The sequence below is a fragment of the Topomyia yanbarensis genome, chromosome 2, assembly GCF_030247195.1.
Source record: "Topomyia yanbarensis strain Yona2022 chromosome 2, ASM3024719v1, whole genome shotgun sequence".
In the NCBI taxonomy this organism is placed as follows: Eukaryota; Metazoa; Arthropoda; class Insecta; order Diptera; family Culicidae; genus Topomyia; species Topomyia yanbarensis.
The window spans coordinates 435668454-435680535 of record NC_080671.1 but is presented as its reverse complement, the minus strand read 5'-3'; the positions used below and the strand labels follow the sequence as shown (position 1 = coordinate 435680535).

General features: G+C 38.1%; 1 protein-coding gene across 3 annotated transcripts in view; it reads left to right on the top strand.

Moving 5' to 3' along the window:
* Nucleotides 1-8024: 8024 nt before the first annotated feature.
* LOC131685524 (protein tweety-2-like) overlaps nucleotides 8025-12082 on the top strand; it is a 280502-nt gene continuing 276444 nt past the window's right edge. For 2 of the 3 annotated variants that reach the window (XM_058969314.1, XM_058969317.1), the window contains exon 1: nucleotides 8025-8172. The gene's annotated coding sequence lies outside the window, so the exon portion shown is untranslated. The remainder of the gene's footprint in view (nucleotides 8173-12082) is intronic. The other variant, XM_058969316.1, reaches the window with a different exon arrangement.

Below are 12082 nucleotides of genomic sequence, written 5' to 3'. Positions count from 1 at the left end.
ATTGATGACAAAATTTGCATGGCATGTCATAATAGTGCATGAAAAATTTCCAATGGAAAAAAATCATCAATTATTAACTTTTATTCATATCTTTGGTTTCATTTGGTCTATAAACAATCAGTGACATGCATTTTGAAGGATAATAGTCAGGGAATCTAAAAAATAGTAATTTTTGGTTACAGTGTTGCAAAATATGCAATATATCCAGTTTAAAACTTAAACTGCATTTTACTCGCAATTCGTGTAATTTTTTTTTGAAAATGATTATGCCATCGTATTGCTCAGGTAGTTTTATACATAAACACATTCAAACATCAAGATAACTTGAGCCAATCTCCAGACACAGTCATTTGAAGCAAAAAGCTAAAAATTTCTCAGCACCTTTCTCACTATATCTCAGTAACCAAGCAGAATGTCAAAATTCTCAAAACGCCACTTTGCAGGGTTTTTTTAGACAAATGATGTGGCATATCTAACTCAGTTTGCCCCAAAATGGCGTTTGTCATGAGATAGCACAACAGCGACAAAATAGGCCATTGTAGTAATAAAACCGCGAGAGGCAAGTACGCAGAGAATCAAAATCCATTCAAAGCCACTCTAAGCACTTTTTTACAGAAATACTAAAGAGAACTACGCTTCACTTTGACAAATCGTTATGATCTTTTGACTCAGGAAGTGTATGACTCTGACGAGATATGTTACTATTCCTAAAAACTGTTGTTGTAACGGTAAAAAAATTTCTCATGAGCGACCGAATATAACAGCTACAGGAAGGGCTGACACAAAACCGAAGCAAACAACTCCTGGTCTTGCAATTTGAGATGAAGCATGGAGCTTCCAGCGTTTCAAGAAACACCGAAATGAGGTTATCTTCTCGCTGATAAACGATCTAACTTTCTTCATGATCTTTGCTACAATTTTAAGGAGGTGGCCTGCTTTACTGCCCATGATCAAATCTCGACAAACATATGATTACGGCCTAAAAGCCAACTGTCAAAATCCACTTTGAATGGAAATTCCGAACAAACCGTTACTAGCCGAACACAGTTCACAACAGTTTATAAAAGAGAAAACTTTTCTCTTTCGTTTACTATAAACATATTTGATTGGCGCGTAACGGTTTGTTCGGAATTTCCATTCAAAGTGGATTTCGACAGTTGGCTTTTAGGCCGTAATCATATGTTTGTCGAGAAATATTTGTTCCATTTTTGTTGCTATGCAACTATGAAAACAAGCGTTACGTTTGCAACAATTTTCACTATTTTCAATTGGAAGTCGTTGCAGCTCGTTATTTATTCACCTATCAACTCTTGATTTGAAATCAACGCTATTTATTGTGAATGAATCTGAATAAGACCTATAGGGCTGTAGCGTACTCTTTTGATACTTTTGGTGAAATTTTAGTTTAGTGCCCCTTTTTTCAATTCGACTCACGAACGATAATTTAGCGTGTATAGTTCAAAAAAAGTGTGGAAAAATGTCTGGCTTGACCGAATGTCTTAAGTTCTAAGACAAGACGTGACAATAGGGGGGGGGGGCGTTTTTGTTCCAATTTGACGTCAGAATGGTCCAGCTCCTGATTGGTTGATTCTGACTTTTTGCACCATACGCAATGATACTGCAGGGATATCGAAATGATGTTTGGCAGTGTTGCTATATTTATAGGCAAAGATTTTCATTACTTTTGACAAATAAAATTATTATCGTAAAAAAAGTAAAAATGACTAAATTGAACTGAAATTGTGCGGCAAAGCGAAACAAATGATTATCATGCATTTACCGTATACGTGGTTAATAAACTTTAAACAAAAATACGACATAAACCACACTATAATCTAAAATTATTCAAAAAATGGCTTCATCAAACCTTACTAAACACCCATGACATGGAAAATCGATTCCCTTCATCAATATAGTGGATTCAAAGCTCTGCTTCCGGACGGCTTGTTATACCTGCACAAATCTTCTATCTGGTCAGAGGCTTCTCATTTCGCTACAGAAGGCCACAGATTATCCGTTGTGTGTCCAACAAAAGAAAACAGTCCAACAGGGTACCCGGGTACCCGCAAATCCAAAAGTTTGTAGTTATGTAAATTTTTAATCCATTTAGCACATTTTTGGATATTTTGAATTCAGGAAATCATCCACTTTTGGAATCAGTGAAATTGAACCCGACGGATGCATCTGATTTCCGTTAATCCGAATTTCTGGAGGGATATTCCAGTACTGGGAAACAATTTGTAAACACTAAAAAATAATTCTATAGGTATCCAAATTCTTATAAATGACATATGACGATTTAATTTCGGAACGGTCATTCACGGCCTTGCGGGTATCTGCTCCGCCAATTCGTCAAACGGATAACCATGAGGCTCAGTCTTCTGAGTCAATTCTAGAAATATTGACACCTGTGTTGCCAGTATTCCAGTGGAAATTCACAAATAATATCCCAGTAATGGAATATACCTCTGGAAATCGGAATTACTAGGAACCAGATGATTTTTTTCAGATTTTAAAAGTTAGTGAGTTTATGAATTCAAAACAAATAAATGTGTTAAGATCGGGTAAACATTTCGTAGTTATGAGTACCTCGGTTTTGGAAGTACCGTAAACCGGGGTGACATTCATCACTTTTTGAAGTAATCATTGCATATTTTTAGACGCAACACAAGTTTAATATTTTTAAACCATGTACTGATGTAAGAAGAACAAGATTGGATGGTTTTACCTAAAATTGTCCGCTTACAGCTATTTTTCCAAAAATGATTTCATGTTGAAGTCCGTTTTCGTATTCCGGGGTGACTTTGATAACCTGCATGTTCACTAGGGCATTGCAAAAAAATTTTTTTTTTAATTCTCGAAGGCCCCCCTCTCATATTGTGACAAATGTGAAAGTAAGCTCAGATGCCAAATTTCACATCATTTGGACAATTTTAGACCCCCGCCCACTTCGTTTGAAATTTTTTGAAATTGGTACTATGGGAAAATATGGAGGAAAATACATTAAATACTATAACTTTTGAAGTATCAATCAGAAAATTACAATTTATACCTCTTTTGGAAGGAAATAATCTTAGTATTTGAATGGAAATATTTTTGACTTTAAGAAAATACGGGAATGTGGGAAACTGGGTCATTTTGGCCCCAAAATCCCCTATGTTTATTGATTTTTCTGCTCGGTGATGCAAATCATACATATTTTGTAGTTTTTCTAATGTGAAAAAATCTCAAAAATCTATCGAAGTCTTTTTGACCTTTGTCCGAATACGAGAATTTGGGGTTATATGGCCATTTGTCATTCATATTAAACTTCATCATTTTCTCGTGAATATATCTCTATTATTCTCCACTCAATTTTCATAAACTATACCTTGTTGAACGTGGAAAATCTTTAGGATTATAACAAAAATAGATTCGATACCGGTTAAATTCAGGAACATCGAATTATCTGACATATAGTGTCGATTTCACATTTTTATCATAAAATCGCACATATTAACTCCATTTAACACCAAAATTCTTATTTAATTTACTACTTTTAGTGTAAAATATGCTTAGGGATCACATTAGAAAAGTTTCATTCCTGGAAAAATAGGGGAAGTTGAGGTATTAGGATAAATAATGAAAGTCAAAAATATGTAAGAGGGCGACAAATTTAATTTTTTGCCCCGAGCGGCAAAAAGCCTAGCGCCGCCACTGGGAGAATGTCCAAATTGAGCCAATTAATTCATGATTCCACATGGTTCTACACTTGGCCCAAAGTTTTGGAACATCGTGTGCGATGGCAATTAAACACTGAAGCTGCCTGAATTGCAAATAAATATATGAAACAAATTAAATTTCTTCAATTATTATTTTTTTAAAGTAATGTTACTCATTGACACTATTCGCACGACAAAATCATCTCCACACCGTGTTGCTTTTATGACCCTTTGAGGTAGTTTCCCACTGTTTCAATAGTTTTAGTTATTCTTTAATTGACTTGATCAAACAGTTTACGTTTTGCGCTCCATAAACTCTACCGAGAAAATTTACGGTAAAAGTTTTAATCATTTCAGGGTAATGTGATGAGGCCAAAATACCACTTTTCATTTTTATAGAACTTTGGGACACATTTTTGATGAGTATGCATATATTTTGTCCATATTCGTGAAACTAAAAATATGATAAATGAAGTGAGCATAAACAATCAAGTAATAAATAAAAAATGAACAAAGATCGCCATAATCAGAATTTCTTGAAATCGAAACTTATTTGGCTAGCTTCCAACGAGTGGCATTCGGTTGATTGTGGCATGTGTCTTTGTTATTTTAAGACTTTATTGGTGGTATCCAAGAGAAAAAACAGATCAAAATGGCGAATTAGACGAAAATATTCATGTGAATAAAATCATCCCAAAGGTAGGATTCGAACCTACAACCCTTGGAACTCCAGCCCAATGCACAGATGCTGTCCATGGACTATGCTGGCGTCCCAGGAAGAACACATGATTATCGCATTGGCGACAGTGATCGTACCACTACTTCTAATGTGAGATCCAACACAAACCCAGCTGCCACCCATCGAACACATATGATCTATTTAATTTTCACGCTAAATACCAACACCGTGGTTCTTATTATCGTCTGGTATCTGCTTTTAGTACAGTACCCATTGGACTGCAGTCGGGGATTGGATCGTAGTAGCCATGGGCGACAGATGCAAGTATTTTTTCGCTCGCGTCATTTTTTGTGAAAAATTTGAAGCTGCTCCAAGAATAGGATTTTTTCGGTTTTGTTTGGTTTCGAAGTATTTCGGATCCTTTTGAGAGTGACAAAATTCAAAAAGTGGGGGCCGTAAATGTTCTTGCATTCACAAGTGTCGGGTCTTCGAACCGTTCCAAAATCATACAGGATCGCTGTTATGTTTGTCTCCGGTCTGGCTGTCACCGACGGACAGAAAGCATTAGAAGATTGCGCACGTCACGGTCTAATGCAGTTGTCGGCTGTTGGCTGTGGATTGGCCACAGGAGGTGACCCGAAGATGCGGTATGGTGCCCATACCAGTGTACAGGCTGCGGAGTATTCTAATATAATTGGTGGGATCCATCCTGTTTGTTTTGTTTTTCTGTTTGAATAGCTATGTGTCTGTATTTTTTCTCTACTAAACAATAACAATAACCAATTAATTCATATATCTTCTAATTATCACTTCATATATATTTTTCGCCTTTTAGTATCTCCGTCATCTATGGAAACTGTTTCGGTTCCGAGCGTTTTCGTTAAGTAGATGATATGACTATTATAAAATAAAAACGCTTGTAAGGACGTGGCCAGGTGTGTGGAGATGAGCGAGTCTACGCCATTGAGGATCGTGGCGAAATCTGATTTGACAATGGATATGCTCATTTTCTGCAACTCCATCTACGATTTGTGCAGGTGTTCGTGCTATGCTATGCTATGCTAGTACCCATCGGACTGCAGTCGGTGACAAAGCCAACAGAGACTGTCGATTTTTGTCCCTTGCCCAGTTCACATGTTATTTTGTTTCATTCTTTTCACAGATGCATTACCATGCAATGAAACGCTATGAAAATTTCAATCGAGAATATCTTATGTTTCGAGATGTTACAAGGAAAACGTTCCTGAACCATACATTTTGGGTAAAACCATATAAAAAAAATAAAATTAACATAACAAATAAGACTTTTGATAAATTCAGTTTTTCCGTTTTATTATGGTCCAGTACGATTCCCATACATAGCGCTTGCTGAACGATTTGGACCAATATCCAACGCATTACGGTAAACATACGACACCCGTTAAAAGATTTTGTTCTTTTACTGGGTAACATGAAACTGAGCAAATCTTGTATGCAACTTGCAAACAAGTGAGTAACTATGTACACGGAAAATATAAACTATCAATAATTGAGTTCTTTTGAGACAAATGTTGGGTATCATTTAATAAGGTTAATTGGGTGATCGATTTATATTGTAGCTAAATAGAGAAAAAGAAGAAGAGCGGAAAAGCGACACGACAAGTGGTTAGCCGACTCACGGGTGAAACAATGTGCGAGTAAGGCCAGATTATCGCTTGTTTTTTCGCATCTATTAATATTGCGAATATGAGAGAAGAAAGGAAAACACGAGCCGGCCTTGACAGTCGAATATGGACATTAAATGGCTGGCTTTGTTTCAGTCAGTAATATATGAGAAAGCACGAGAGATGTTACGGGAGACTGACTCAGGCACAACAATCGTCACAGCTGATTGATTTTCATATAAATTTTGCGAACAATGAGAAAAATACTGACCATATTTTTAAAATTAACCTTATTCAGGTAATATTTATGTTTTTTATGTTCGAGTGTTGTGTCTCTTGGTCTGTAATTCATGTGATTGGATCATCTCTGTGGGTATGACTAAAGAATGGTTATTTTTCGTATTAGCTTTTTGAGTGAAAAGCACACACTCAGCTTTAACATTTTCGATATCCCAAAATCGTAACTAAGTGAACTAGAACAATTACGTTTTTTTACTACGAGCATTTTTCTGATAGTGGGGGGTTTGCCACTCACTTTTAAGCTATTTGAAATATGCGTGCACCTTTTTTTCGTGGGAACTAGGTAAACCGAAATAACGGTGTACATATATAATAATAGGTTTGTTCCAGTACCAGGAGAAACTGGAAGTACTCCGGAGCAAACAGGGAGAAAATCGTTCCTGTAGTATCTTCTTCACTTTTTTCTTCTTCTGGTGGCAAACCGGAGTGAAAAGGAGCAAGAATTTTTTGCTCCGGAGCAACAGGGAGTAACTTCCATGTACTGGAACAAACCTAATATGTCATCTGATGGCGAAACATTTCAGATTTATCTAGCAAATAAAGTTCTAATCTTTAGTTTATAAATATTCCATGAGCATCGATAAAGCGATGTTTTATGGTGGTGCACTTGATTTGCTAAAGAACATCACTATAATTTCGTGTAAGAGACGCCTAACGAACTTTATCTTTAATTTCAGCAAAAATCATGATCACTACTTTCGCCAAGTGTTCCAGCGTTTGATTTGACGTTGGCATCTTCAAGACTGATAAACAGGTTGTGGACAAGATACATACAACATTACACGGTTACATTGAAAATCACATTTTGCTAATGTCGTTTCTGCTTGAAGCGAAACTGAGTCAGGTTCTAATCCCAACTGCTGCCAAAATGTATTAACTGACAGCGGTTGGGGTTGCAACCTGACTCAGTTTCGAGATCAGATAAAAACGGCATAAAATTATAACCAGCTTCGCTGGACTAGTAGTTTGATAATAAGGCGCTGATCTCACGAAATACTCGTCGTTTGAACCACAGTTAGGAGAAATGGTCAGTAGAACCATAGCACTAACCCTGAAAATGTCACTAGTGCTAATTTGAGTAATATTTTAGAAACATGGTGTTACTTGGCCCCAAATTGGTGCTAGTTACTGACGCGATGAATTCGAAACATTGCAACAGAATCAAATGGGCTTTCTATCCGTTCAAACCACTTTCGAACCTATCTCGCATTCGTCTTAAACTAGAATAAGGATGAATAACATTTGCGCAATTTATCGTCATGCTTGAATTTTTTTCTTAACTGACTTCTTCTCAAAACGCCATCTGCGAGAAATCGACTGAAAACACGAAATGTTAACTTTTATTCTTTCTCTTTCGGTTTTATTGCGCCTGCTCAAAAAATGCACACACTCCCTCTCAATCGTGTGACGTCAATACCCGCATCCGTGCGCCTCCAGTGGTAGTGGTTAAAACCGTTCACCGAAATGTCAACGATGGTGGATTGTGTTGGTGAGCGTTCCAGCCTCCACCATGTTGACAAACATGATTAGTTTGCATGTTTTCTGAGCTCAAACGTATTGCATACGCGTATGCATGAGCGCATGATGGGTGGCAGCGATGTCGATGATCGCCATGCCTGTTACGATAGAATGAGACAGAAAGATAGAATACTCGAATGTATTTGGTGGTTTGTCAGCCAGCGTTTAGTCTGATCGGTTTCGTGATCCTGTTCGGTTTGGTTTGTGCTTGCATCGGGAAAAAGTACGTCACAGTGGGTGGCAGGTAGTGGTTTTATGCTGAACGTGATTCATTCGGTAATGTGGATTTCGAGTCTACACAATGAAGGAACAACAAACAGTTATATAGGTGGTAAGAAGGAAATATTCCAATAAGAATTTACATGTTCTGAAAAGTGTTTTCATTCACGTGCAAATTTCTGCCATCTAACAGGGCCATAGCAATGCTGCCTTAGCTCGTGTACGTCTGTGTGAAACAGCATAAAACATCCACAAAGAGATTGGGTTGTTTTTCTTTTTTGTTAGTCAATATTCTCACGTCGAGTTGTAGATCACTCTCCGACTGTAGAAAGAAATGGGAGAGTAGACTGTGTTGCCATAAATGAACATTTTCTTTGGTTAGTGGTTCTGGTGAATTTTGTCGGTGTGATCTGTTTACATGGCGTCAGAATATGTGATGAAGTGAAGAGCCGTTTTTATCAGCCTTTCGGTGAATTTTGGGCAGACGTGGACAAGTTTTATTTTCATTTTAATAAACCGAAGCTGGTAAAATATTCTAGAAATAGTCATAGTCCTTTCTGATTATTTAGCATCAATTTCCCCTAAGAAGGTCTTGCAGTGCCAAATTAAAAAAAAAATATTTTGAATCTCAAGAAGGAAAAATACGCTCAAGAAAGGATTGACTCGAATTCGACATGGTTCGACTGCTAGTGCCCATCAAACGGATTTTCGTATGAGGCTGACACAATCTGGGGTTGATAAAATCGGGTGTTCACTATATATCATTTCTGATGCTTGGTTTTTTAATCAAGATAAAATTCCTGTGTACTTCTTAATGAGTTCTTCACAACATAGCGCATATTTCATGCGAAGGATAAGTTTTTTTTTAATTAGGTGCAAATAACTAGTGAATTCATACAAGTAATCTACCCCTAGATGAGTAATCGTAGCTCTCAAATTCAAACTATCACAATAGAGTGAGTTGCTTTGTGTAATTGTTGAGCTGTCGGCGCTCACCATATGCGCACCCGCCTCAATTACACACTGTATTGTACAGTCGACGATTTCTTCCAGTTTGTCTTCTAACTTAGCAACATTTGTATTATATAGGTCCTCTAATAAGAATCCGAATCTTCTTTTCTTACGGGACATCCTTTCCACGATAATTTCTGTTTCATCTTTCGTATTCCTTACGTTTTCTTTTTGCGCTTTTTTTTTAAATTGAAGTTTTCAGTTGAAATTTTCGTGTCGTGCAACTCAAGCACGTTCGTCATTTACTTTTCTATCCTGACAGGGTCGTAGAGAGATCGTCTGGTGCTTTTGGTTGAGTACCAATTTTGCACCTCTTTGTTGTTTACAGTAACTTTCTTGTTCAGTTCGACTTTCGAACAATAGTTCAGTGTGTACCTGGAAATGGCACTTATTTTGACGTATTTTATGCCTTATCCCACTTATTTTACAAAGCAACTCCAGATCTCAGTGCTCCCTATGGTTGCGCCCTTTGCGGGGGCCAACCGCACACTATGGGCCTGGCAATATGCCAGTAAAATATAAATTTCAATTATACAACATGGTTGGTTACGATCTCAACACGACGTGTCCTTAAATGAAAGTATTTCACAAGATTTGTTTGCTTCTCAGTAAGCTATCTACTTCACTAACACTAGTTTACAAATTTCAAAAAGTTGTGATATCCTCAACTTTTTTTAATCATTTCTGTAGTAAAATGGCCCGCTGAAAACGAAAATGCGATTGAAAAAATTCTGTATGGAACAAATTTTGAGATATTGCGAAAAAACCTGTTTTTGTATTTTAAAAAATTGGCCCCTCACTTCATCACAATTATCTCCAGTTGTACTTTACCGATTTTCATTATTTTAATATCATTTGATCGACAATTGCAAGACCTATCAATTATTCCTAGAACATTTTTGGTCAATATTACAATTAGGTCTCTATTCAGTAATTAATTAAAAAATAATTGTTATTTCTTGCAAAATTCTGGATTTTTTTTTATTTGACGGTAAATTACTCAAACAAGTACGATTTATTAAATACTTTTTATTCGTGGGTTTTAAAATATGATCAATTACGAAAATAATGAGCGGTTGTTCATTGGAATCGAAATAAAAGTATAGAAGTTATCAGTATTTTTGTAAAACATACAAAAAGTCAGTTTTTCAGAGTTTTGCCTTTCTCATATAGAAAGGATAACCTTTCCATAACCAATCGGTCGGAATTTCGACTTTTTAACCGAAGCCCACAGAGCCGAATATCTTATAACATTCGACTCAGTTCGTCGAGATCGTAATATGACTGTATGTGTGCATGTGTGTGTATGTATGTTTGTATATGTGCATGTGTCAAACAATCTCACCGATTTTTTCAGAGATGGCTGGACCGATTTGTACAAACTTAGTCTCAAACGAAAGGTACTACCTTTCCATCGGTCGCTATTGATTTTTTTTATTGATCTGATTTCCGGTTCCGGAGCTACATATTTAATGGTACTGTATCGATTTTGTTGGCTATTTTCGGCAAATTTGAGACATAGAGAAACGAAAGCAATGAAATTGAAAGACGGATAGATATTCTAGAGCGAATCAGCTATAAACTTGGAACGGAAAACCGGCGTCGGCGGTAAAACATGATGATGAGTTATGTTCTACCATAGTCACCGCGCAAATAAACAACCTAACAGTATCCCCAAACAACAGAAACCGGTCAGAACACAGGAATTTTACAACGCTACTGCTTACGGTTTCTAGCAGAATAAAGGTTGTTTTTGAAACAAATGGTTTGGCAAGAGAACTGTTCCTGTGGCAAGAAAATCAGCATCAGCAGTCCCATGATGGCCCAATTACGTTATGGCCAAATCTAGCCAGCTGTCATAACAGCAAGGACTTGCTTCAATGGGCGACAATGGGGTCCAGTTGTGTGTGAGTGTGTTTTTTTGTTATTTGGTGGTAAAGCTTTTACGCCGATCCAGCATACGTTGAATAGTTAGACCATAGTTGTCCACTTCAAGTGATTTCGTCCATCGTGTACCAGAGTGAGGGTCTCTGAACAGAAAAGATAACTCTGAAACCCTACTCCTCTAACCTCCACCAAGAAGTCCGACAATTGTCTGATCCCCCGGATTCCATTTGAAATGACTACTTCAGGGGGAGGATGTGCTCATGCACTTCACTTGATTCTAGGTGTAACTGGTCGTGCTGCAAGGCATGATATTCTACACGCGCTCCACTCGGCGTTAACCAGTTGGATGCTGTGCTCGATCCAGTGATTCCGGTTGGAGGGTGGCTTCCCGTTCACTGGTGCCCTGACGAGCATATACTGGTGGTTTGTCGCGTTCGGTGCTACTCGGCATAATCCCCGACGGTGGATCTTTTCTACTCCGACGAAGAGTTCCCCGGAAATGGAAAATCTTCCGAAACCGATACTACCCGGGAAGATGCCGGGGTCGATCCTGCGATTCTGTGTAAAGGGTTGACTTCCTGTTCATAGGCGCCGTGACGACTATTTGCCGATGCTACTTCACGATCTACTCGAACTAGTCCCCGGCGGTGGGACGGAGCAATTTCTCGACGTCGAAAGCTCTCTCGTTAGGTGCCGAGGTCAATAAGTCTTCCACAACATCTATCGTCTCCGTTGCGATTATTTCTACTTCCTCTAGTGATTCGCCGATCACCAGGAGCATCACGTCGGCCGCAAAACCGACAATCTTCACGCCTCTGGGGAAGCTCAGCTTCAGCACTCTGTCGTACATAGCATTCCAAAGAGTTGGGCCGAGCATGGAACCCTGTGGAACGCCCGCTTTTACGGGTCCACTTCTTTTCCGACGACAGTTTCGTAGATCAGGTGCCGCTTCTGAAAGCTCCTCAGAATCCTACAGAGGTACTCGGGAACTCTCAGTCTGTGCAGCGAATCGGCGATTGCAGCCCCACTAGCACTGTTGAAGGCGTTTTTACGTTCAGTGTAACCATTGTGTTTACTTATATTGCACCATCCTACTTATGAGTGTGTATTTAACTTCAGTTATC